The sequence below is a fragment of the Dipodomys merriami genome, unplaced genomic scaffold (assembly GCF_024711535.1).
Source record: "Dipodomys merriami isolate MVZ:Mamm:240054 unplaced genomic scaffold, mDipMer1.0.p SCAF_12, whole genome shotgun sequence".
In the NCBI taxonomy this organism is placed as follows: Eukaryota; Metazoa; Chordata; class Mammalia; order Rodentia; family Heteromyidae; genus Dipodomys; species Dipodomys merriami.
This window is the reverse complement of record NW_027202493.1, coordinates 33,570,847-33,579,643: the sequence shown is the minus strand read 5'-3', so window position 1 is coordinate 33,579,643 and position 8,797 is coordinate 33,570,847.

Genomic DNA, 8,797 nt, shown 5'->3' with positions numbered 1-8,797 from the left:
CCATCTTGTCTTCATGGTAGAGGGAGGCAAGTTCCACCCCCAGGTGATGGGTATGGCTGAATACCTAGAGGTAGAGGCAGGGTCTTAGGTAATAGGTTACAGGACTTGTCAGTATTGTGCCTTAAACTCCTGAGACTCTTGAGTTACCTGTGACTCTGCTCCCTGACCCTGACCCTATTTAGGCCCAGACCAGCTCAGAAGCCATTATGCCCTGCCTTGTATGTTGTGTCTAGTGTCTCCAGGCTCTTCTCAGTTTGCTGACAGTGTTAAGTACATGAGAGGGGCTGTAAGTCTTGGAAACAGGAGTCCACCTGCAGTCACCTACTGTCCAATAAGGACTTGTAATTTGACCTCTCAAAATGTGGCTTCTCTGTTTTCTTGCAGTGGAGTTCCCATGCAATGAGATAATACCTAAGATATTCTTCATCCTTGCCAATGAACTCTTAACATTTGGCTATATGTATATATGTATGTATATACATATATATATATATATATACACACACACACACACAGATACACACATATACACACACATGATTTTTAAAAAAAATACAGGTAGACATGTATGCTACAACACTATGAACCTGAAGTTTTCACAGTGTGTATTCTCTGGAGATCCAGAGTTCATGTGCCTATGACTTAAACACCAGCCAATCTATAGTTCATGTTTTAAATTGAGATTAGAAAGAGGGAACCTAAAATTCTACTTCACTTGATCATAATAATCATCATTCGTATTTCCTTATATAAAACTTCTTACATGGAAAATAGGCACCATGTATATTTCAAGAGTTTTTCTCTGTCTTTTCTAAATTTCAAATTAATGCTTAAGGAATGATTGGGGAAGCATGTTGTCTTTTGATGTTCTTTATTGTTGTTGTTTTCAATACATGTACAGAATGTTAGCTGTTGATACTCACTGTCATCTCCTTACTTCATGGGTATCTGGGGATATGAGCCTGCTCACTGAAATCAACACTCCCTTAGCATTGTGTCAGCTAGAATCTCTCTTTTAGGCACAGTTGCATAAAATGTGGGAGAAAGGAAAGGAGAGGAAAGTCATTATGCTGTTGTCAGCAAGAGGGCAGGCACTGGGAGACAGCAGAGGGGACCCTTCTCCAATGGCTTTCAGGAACCCTCCTGAGATTTGTCCATGTGGGAACTGCAGGTGGCTAATTTCATTGGCAATGGTTGCCTTTCATCACTACAATTTAGGAATTCCTGGAAAAGGTTGTAATCATTGTTCTTCTGCCCTATTGGTAGCTGTGGAAGCCAATCAACTTCTTTGTGTATTTTTCCACTCAGAACACCTAGAGTGACTTGTAATTCAAAGCGAATCCTGCCAATAATCCTACCTATCAATTCTGTGAGGGAAATATCTATACAACTAAAAGAATAGAACATTTAACTACCTAAGGATTTCCTAACAGAATAACTATGCAATCACTTTATTTAAAGATTGATCAAGATTTTCTTTTACCAGTAGGAAATTTTCTGCCAAGCTCCCTTTCCTTTGGAATGAAGCCGGTAAGTGCATGACAAAGTACACAGGTGTTTATCATTCTGGTGTGTGAGCTGCTGAAAAGGCTTTCAGGCTGTGCTCCAGGATAAACAGGTGTTCCTCAGTTGAGACTGACATGTTTGGGAAATAAAATGAATAATAGCATCTTTCTAAATTTCAGGAGAAAATATATACATGTTTCTGTTTATAATACCTCAACATACATAATCTAAATTTTGGAGTGTTTCCTAGAAATATACATATATATATATATATATATATATATACACACAAATACATAATACATATTTGTGTGTGTGTGTGTGTGTGTGTGTGTGTGTGTATACTTTTCCTCACTTTATTCTACCACATAACATTTGGTTATCTCACATGCTGAAAAGAAGAAGGTTGAGTGAGTATAATACAATAAGACATTTTGAAAGAGAAAAGAGAGATCACGTTCACACAACTTTTATTATAGTATTTCATAAAATAATCATTCTACATTAATATTAGTGGTTGTCCATCTCTTCCTGTACTTTATTTATAAAACTTTGTTTATGATCTGTATACATGGGAAGAAAGTAGTACATGCAAAATGTATTAGATAGTATCTGTAGTTCCAGGCACCCACTGGAGATGTCAGAAGCAATCTCTGGAGACAGGGCAAGAGGGAGTCTGAGGATTTAGAACTCAGCAGTGGGTGGGGTCTGGATGGAATTTGAGGAGGTGTGTTAGGGAAAGTCTACATCTTGAACTCAGGGCCTAGGCATTGTCCCTTAGCTTTTTAGCTCAAGGCTAGTGTTCCAAGTGCCACTTGAGCCACAAACTCCATTCCCAACTTTTCCAGTGCTTACTTGGACATTAAATTCTTACAGACTTTCTGCCCAGGCTGGCTTTGAGCTATGATCCTTAGATCTCAGTCTCCTGAGTAGCTAGGATTACAGGCATGAGCCCTGGGTGTCCATCTTCGCACATGATGATTTTTAGAGAGGAACAGCTACAGAAATCATGATGGTTTTGACTGAAAGAAAGAGCTCATTGGATACTACCAATCTGCTACTTTGCACAGCAGACCTGAGGATGAGGAGGGGCTGGCCCAGAGAGCAGAAACCTGAACTCACTGAGCACAGCACACTGAGCACAGCACTGGGGTATGGAGAACCGTCTCCACCAAGTTCCCAACTTTGGCAGCCCAGAATTCCAACATAGTAACAATCAAGAACTCCTTTTGTGCCATACATCACTTGTTTTTGTATTTAAAATAATGTATGTTTGATTGACACACACAAATTTTGTAAATCATCAATGTAGGAAAATCAAAGTCAGAAAGAGATTTTTTCTAAAGAACACTTTATCAGGAAGGAGCAGAGCACTGTCATGCAAAGATTCATTCTATTGCAAAACTATGGCCATATTCAAAGGTACTGCCTCAAGAAGATTTTTAAGTTAAGGAGGATGATATGTTTCACAAACAATTCTGATATATAATAATTAATGATAAGAATGATGTCAGTTTGAAGTTGAATAGAAAGGGAAATTCTTCATGGGTATGGATTATCTCTGCAAAGGCCTGTGAGTCTTTTCTGGGCAGTCCCCTGTAGGAGCCCTTCCTTCCTCTCAGGTTTATTTACTTCTTTTGAAGTAATTAGGAAAATCCATTTTATATAATAACAGAAAAGAGTCTTAACACCATTTCTTGCACAAAAGGTCTAAGAACTTAGACAAATACTTCCAGGTTTATTTACTTCTTTTGTTGTTTTTAAGTTTGGTACAAATGACTCAGTTTTGATTCTAATGGATTTCAAGTTTCTTTCACAACATTTATGGATTATGATTCACTGTGTATGTTGGCCAATAATCAAACAAGGACATTAGCCTATCCATCGCTTTAAGCATGTGCAATATATATATATATATATATATATATAAATGTATATATATATATATGTATATGTATACACACACACACACACACATATATTGGTCATGGGGCTTGAACTTTGGGCCTGGGTGCTGTCCTTCAACTCTTTAGTTCAAGACCAGTGTTCTACCACTTGAGCCACAGCGCCACATCCAGTTTTCTAGTGGTTAATTGGAGATAAGACTCTCAAAGACTTTCCTTCTCAGGCTGGATTTGAACCACAATCCTCAGATCTTAGCCTCGTAAGTAGCTAGGATTACAGGCATGAGCCACCGGCGCCCAGCTGAACATTTATAATTCTTACAGAAGTTTTTGTGAAAAATATTCTATGCTTGCCTTAACAGTATGTTAGCATGAAAGAGAAAAATTACTTCTCTATTTAGTGTTATAAATCTAAAAATACAGCACTACAGGGGCCTTGTGTGGTGGTTCATGCCTGAAATCCCAGCTTCTTGGGAGGTGGTGGTAGTACCTTCCTAGCATGCGAGACACTGAGTTCAAGAAAGCTCAGTTCCATCTGCATGGGGACCTAATTTGGTAATAAAATTTCTAGATTTTGAGCAAATACTCACATGGAATGACATTGTTCTAGACTTTGGGAAAAGATGAATACATTTTGCCTGTAGGGAGATGTAAGCTATTGAAATCATAAGAAAACAAAATGGTTAGGGAAAAGATCAGAGCCAAATGCTGCTAATAGACCAATCATAATGTGACAAGCTTTGATCATCTGACCTTGATTTAGGAACAGAAGAAATCTGAGACTCTGAAGAAAACAATTTCATTGAACACCAAAGGCAAAGCATTGTGAGGCTGTAGAGAAGAGGCAGTAGACAAGGGACCCAGGAAAGCACACCCTGAGAAAACTTTTTGTTTTTCATTTCCTTTTAATGTAAGAGAAAATGCACTCCTAAGAGTGTGCTGATTTGAATAATCCAGTGAAGAGGAAAAAAATTCATCATGCATAAAATATACAAGAGACCTAAAGCAATATTCCTAAGTCAGAAAAGTGAGCACTCGGGAGTCATGGAAATGTGGTCAGAATGGGATGAATGACCCAGTACACGGGAATGGAAATAATTGGTGAATGGATGAGATTGCAGCCAGTCCTTCACTTTGCTTTTAATTGGTCAGTGATTAAGCGATTAAGTTTATTGGCTTAATGTGAAGATCACGACAGGAGGACGGATGATAATATACAAAATAATCACCTGGCTAGATGAGACAGAATAAACAGAGCACAGGAAAAGTATTAATGAGACTCTCCTATCTCAACCCATAAGTCAGATATAGTGCCTATATCTATCATCCTAACCAAGCAGGAAATACAGGGAGGAGGATTGCTGTCCAAGACTGGTCATGAGAACCTGTCTAAAAAATAAGTAAAACAAAAATGGATGATGGCGTGACTCAAGTGGTAGAGTACCTGACTAAACAAGTGAGAGACCTCGAGTTCAATGCCCAGTGCTGCTAAAAATAAACAAACGAAACAAATACACATGCACATAAATGGAATGGAAAGTGAAACTTTTACCCAAGAGAAGCCAAATACACTGTTAAAGAAACCTCAAGATTATCATGATACTGATAGAAAAAAGTGGCTTACTGTATGGTTGACAGAATACAAGTTCCTAGCCATCTATTTTGGAAGACCATACTATCTATTGGTGGAATAAACGTTTTGTATTTCCCATGAGATTTCAATAAACAAAGCATGTCATTTGTTTTCAAAGTTTCAGAACCAAGGTAGAATTTCTTTTGTGTGCTCTCTGTGTATCTATACACGTGTGTGTGTGTGTGTGTGTGTGTGTGTGTGTGTGTGTGTGTGTGTGTGTGTGTGTGAATCCAGATAATGTATGCCACATTTTATACTTAGGTTTATAGTCAAACCTAACCCAAATCACAGAACTTGACATATTAAATGTCTCTGAAGGCAAATATACTTTTCCTTGTAGGCTTAAACCAAGACATTTCTTTGGCCACCTGTTTGTAAAAGATAATAGCAAACATGTCAACTTGTAACAAAGATTGGTGGAATCTTATTCTAGACAACCCTACTTTCTTTTTCCAGATTAATTTTTTTTGCATGTGTGCTTAACTATTATGCCAACAGGTATCAACAGCCTCCAGTCCCAGACTTCCTTTGCTGTCTTGGGAGCCAACTGGTAGCAAATGTCAGATGTCTCCTCGTTTACCTATCAGCAGATGCACCATAACTTTAGATTGCCTGTGGCTAAAAATCATTTTGAATGACAGTCCTCCAGTTTGAAAGACACCATGAATCTGACCTTGCTCGGAAAATAGCATCCGGTTCAACAGACCCATTTGTTCATCACCATCTGTTTATCAGCCTCGAATCTCTCTTACTCTCTTGGCTACCTTCCAGGACTGGTTGGGATGCACTGAAATCCTCACAGTAAATGGGAAATTGTTTTTTCCGGTTACTGGTCCTATAGTACAACATAACTGATTGGTATGGCTTTCTGTGTTTTGAATAACCTTTTGTTGCCGATGTCTGTTTTTTTTTGTTTAGACGAGTGGTAGTTGGGATTACATAAGTTTTCATTAACCTATCAATTCAAAGTTAAAAATTAGGTCGAACTAAAAGTTTACCCTATCTCTCAGCATCTAAGCCCTTCCCTGACTTCTTTCTCTTCTGATAAAAATTGTTAGCAAAATCTGTGGTTAACTTTTAATAATGTAATTTCTTTTAATATTTGCTCATATGTCTATTTAAACTGGATTTACACCTGAACTGTATACTGGCTTGCATTTATTTGTTTAGAACATGCTACTACTTTATTAAACAACCTTTGAGTATGTATGAGATTATTGTATGTTCTCATCTCATAATTTATAGCATTAAATGATCCCTAAGTTAAGCAACACTGATTAATCTGGGGGCTGGTGATTCATGCTGTAATCCTAGCTATTCAGGAGACTAGGATCTGAGAATGACAGTTCAAAGCCAGCCTGTGCAACCATCAAAAGCTCAAGTGGTAAGGCACTAGCCTTGCGTGGTAAAGTTGAAGGGTAGTACTCAAGCCCTGAGTTCAAGCCCTATTACTGGCATACACCCATAGAGAACAATGATTAACATATACATATATGTTTAAATAAGCCATATTTATGTGTTTATATGTGTATACATCTAAATATACACATATGCTTAGAATTTGATGTGCTTAGAATTTGCATCATTGGACTATTATCAAAAGTACTTCTGTGTTAATTTTTAGAGTTAATAAATACACACACACACACACACACATATATACACACACATAGATATATACACATACTTTATTAGACTGGCTACCTGTGAAGTGACTGATAATACTACCAAACTCCCCCTGTGCTTACAGGATATAGATGATGCCTTTTTAAATTGGCAACTACCTAATCAATCTTACATGCGATGTAAGCCTTTTCTCCTTAACCCGATAACAGTAGGGAACAGTGAAAACCCCACAATTTTCATGATCAGGGAACTCAAGTGTGAAGGATGTATATAGAAATATTCAAACAACAATAAAATCACATTTATTTATTTTTTTGTTCTACCATAAAAGAAGAACAAAATCATACCCTGTCATTCTCGGCAGCAGAGCTGAAACACTACACGGTAGGCGTTTTAAGTAGCTCAGTTGATCATAAAAACCACAGATCAAGTTAAGAAGCATTGTGTGTGTTTGTCTTTTTAAGTTGTTTCCTTTATCAACCTGACACATAAAGCCTATGGTGCTTAAATTGATGTTTACTTGAACTGCTGCTGAGTATCTTTCCTTCGCCCTTAGGGAATCTGTCACATCTTTTAAAGCTCTAGCAATGAATGTGCCTTCTCCAGTTTGAATCATGACCCTTGGCTTTCGTCATGGTGCCAGGAAAGGATACTTTTATAAAAATGGTATAGTCATGACACACAACCACAAAATAAACACATATCAAAGATTATGTTTAGTTCATCAGTTAATGAAACTAATTAGTCACATGTTACAAATGGTTCTCAAGAAATTACAAAATACCATACATATCTTAAGCATTCAGGAATGCTGACTTGTATTAACATACTGTCAATGCAAAACTTGTTAATATCCACAGGGAATCATCAATTTGCTCTCCATCCACTGAACAGTTTATTTGCATATCCACAGACAAAGTCATTTTCAATACTACTAGGGTTTCCGATTTAACAGATTTGCAAAACATATCAAGGAAAATAGCAGGCAAACATAACAACCAGATAACAAGTAATATATTTTTGCCTAAAAGTTTTTCATAAGTTTTCCTGCTGGTATGGAACATACAAAAGAAATACATAAGGCCAACTTGTGATGATATCATGGCAAATATAAGGAATAATTAGCTCACACCCATAGTCCTAGTTATTCATGAAGCTGAGATCTGAGGACCAAGGTGATTTGAAACCAGTCTAACCAGAAGAATCCAAGATACTCATTTTCAATGAAGCACCTAAAAAAATTTTTTTAAAAAGCTGGAAGTGGAGCTCAAGTGGTAGAGTGCTAACTTTGAGTACAAAAATCTTAAGGACAGCAATTAGGCCTTCTAAGTTCAAAACCCCAAGACTGGCACACACAAGAATAAATAAATAAAATAATCTTTCATGCAAAAGATTTCAGTTAACAGTGAAAGAATTTTTTATCAAACAAATATAAGAGCTGAATAATTGATTTTATATGTTAGTGGTGTAGTTTATACTTACTGCAAGCTATCTAAATAATTCTTTCATTTGAATTTGGTCACATCTGCAATTGAAAGTTTCTTATCGAATATCTACGTTGTTTTCTATCACTAGCCAATACATTTCTAAAAGAACTAGATCATAAGTTTAGGTTGTCATGGTAGGGGTTTGCATATTTTATAGAAAGGGGATTTAATCACATTCTTAATGTTTCTTTCAATTTCTCCTAGGTTTGAATGTGCATTATCTCCTTTTTTGGTCTTATACATGTACGTGCGCACACACACACACACACACACACACACACACACACACACACACACACACTTTTAATTTGAATGAAGTTCACTATTTGGCTTCCACATGTATTTGCCTTTTACTTTTATTTTTGATTGTTTTTTTATTATCTTTAAGTAGTTGTACAAAGGAGTTGCCATTCACCAAAGCAGTTGATGAACACAATGCATCTTGATCAATGTCACCCCTTTCAACAATCTCACCCACCTCTCCTAACCCACCCCTTCCCTTATTTGTCTTAAATTTTAGATTATGTATTGATTTTATTTGCCATTAAACCAAGTCTTTTATGTGTACAATGCATCTTGATCTGTGTCACCATTTCAGTATCTTCACACACACACACACACACACACACACACACACACGT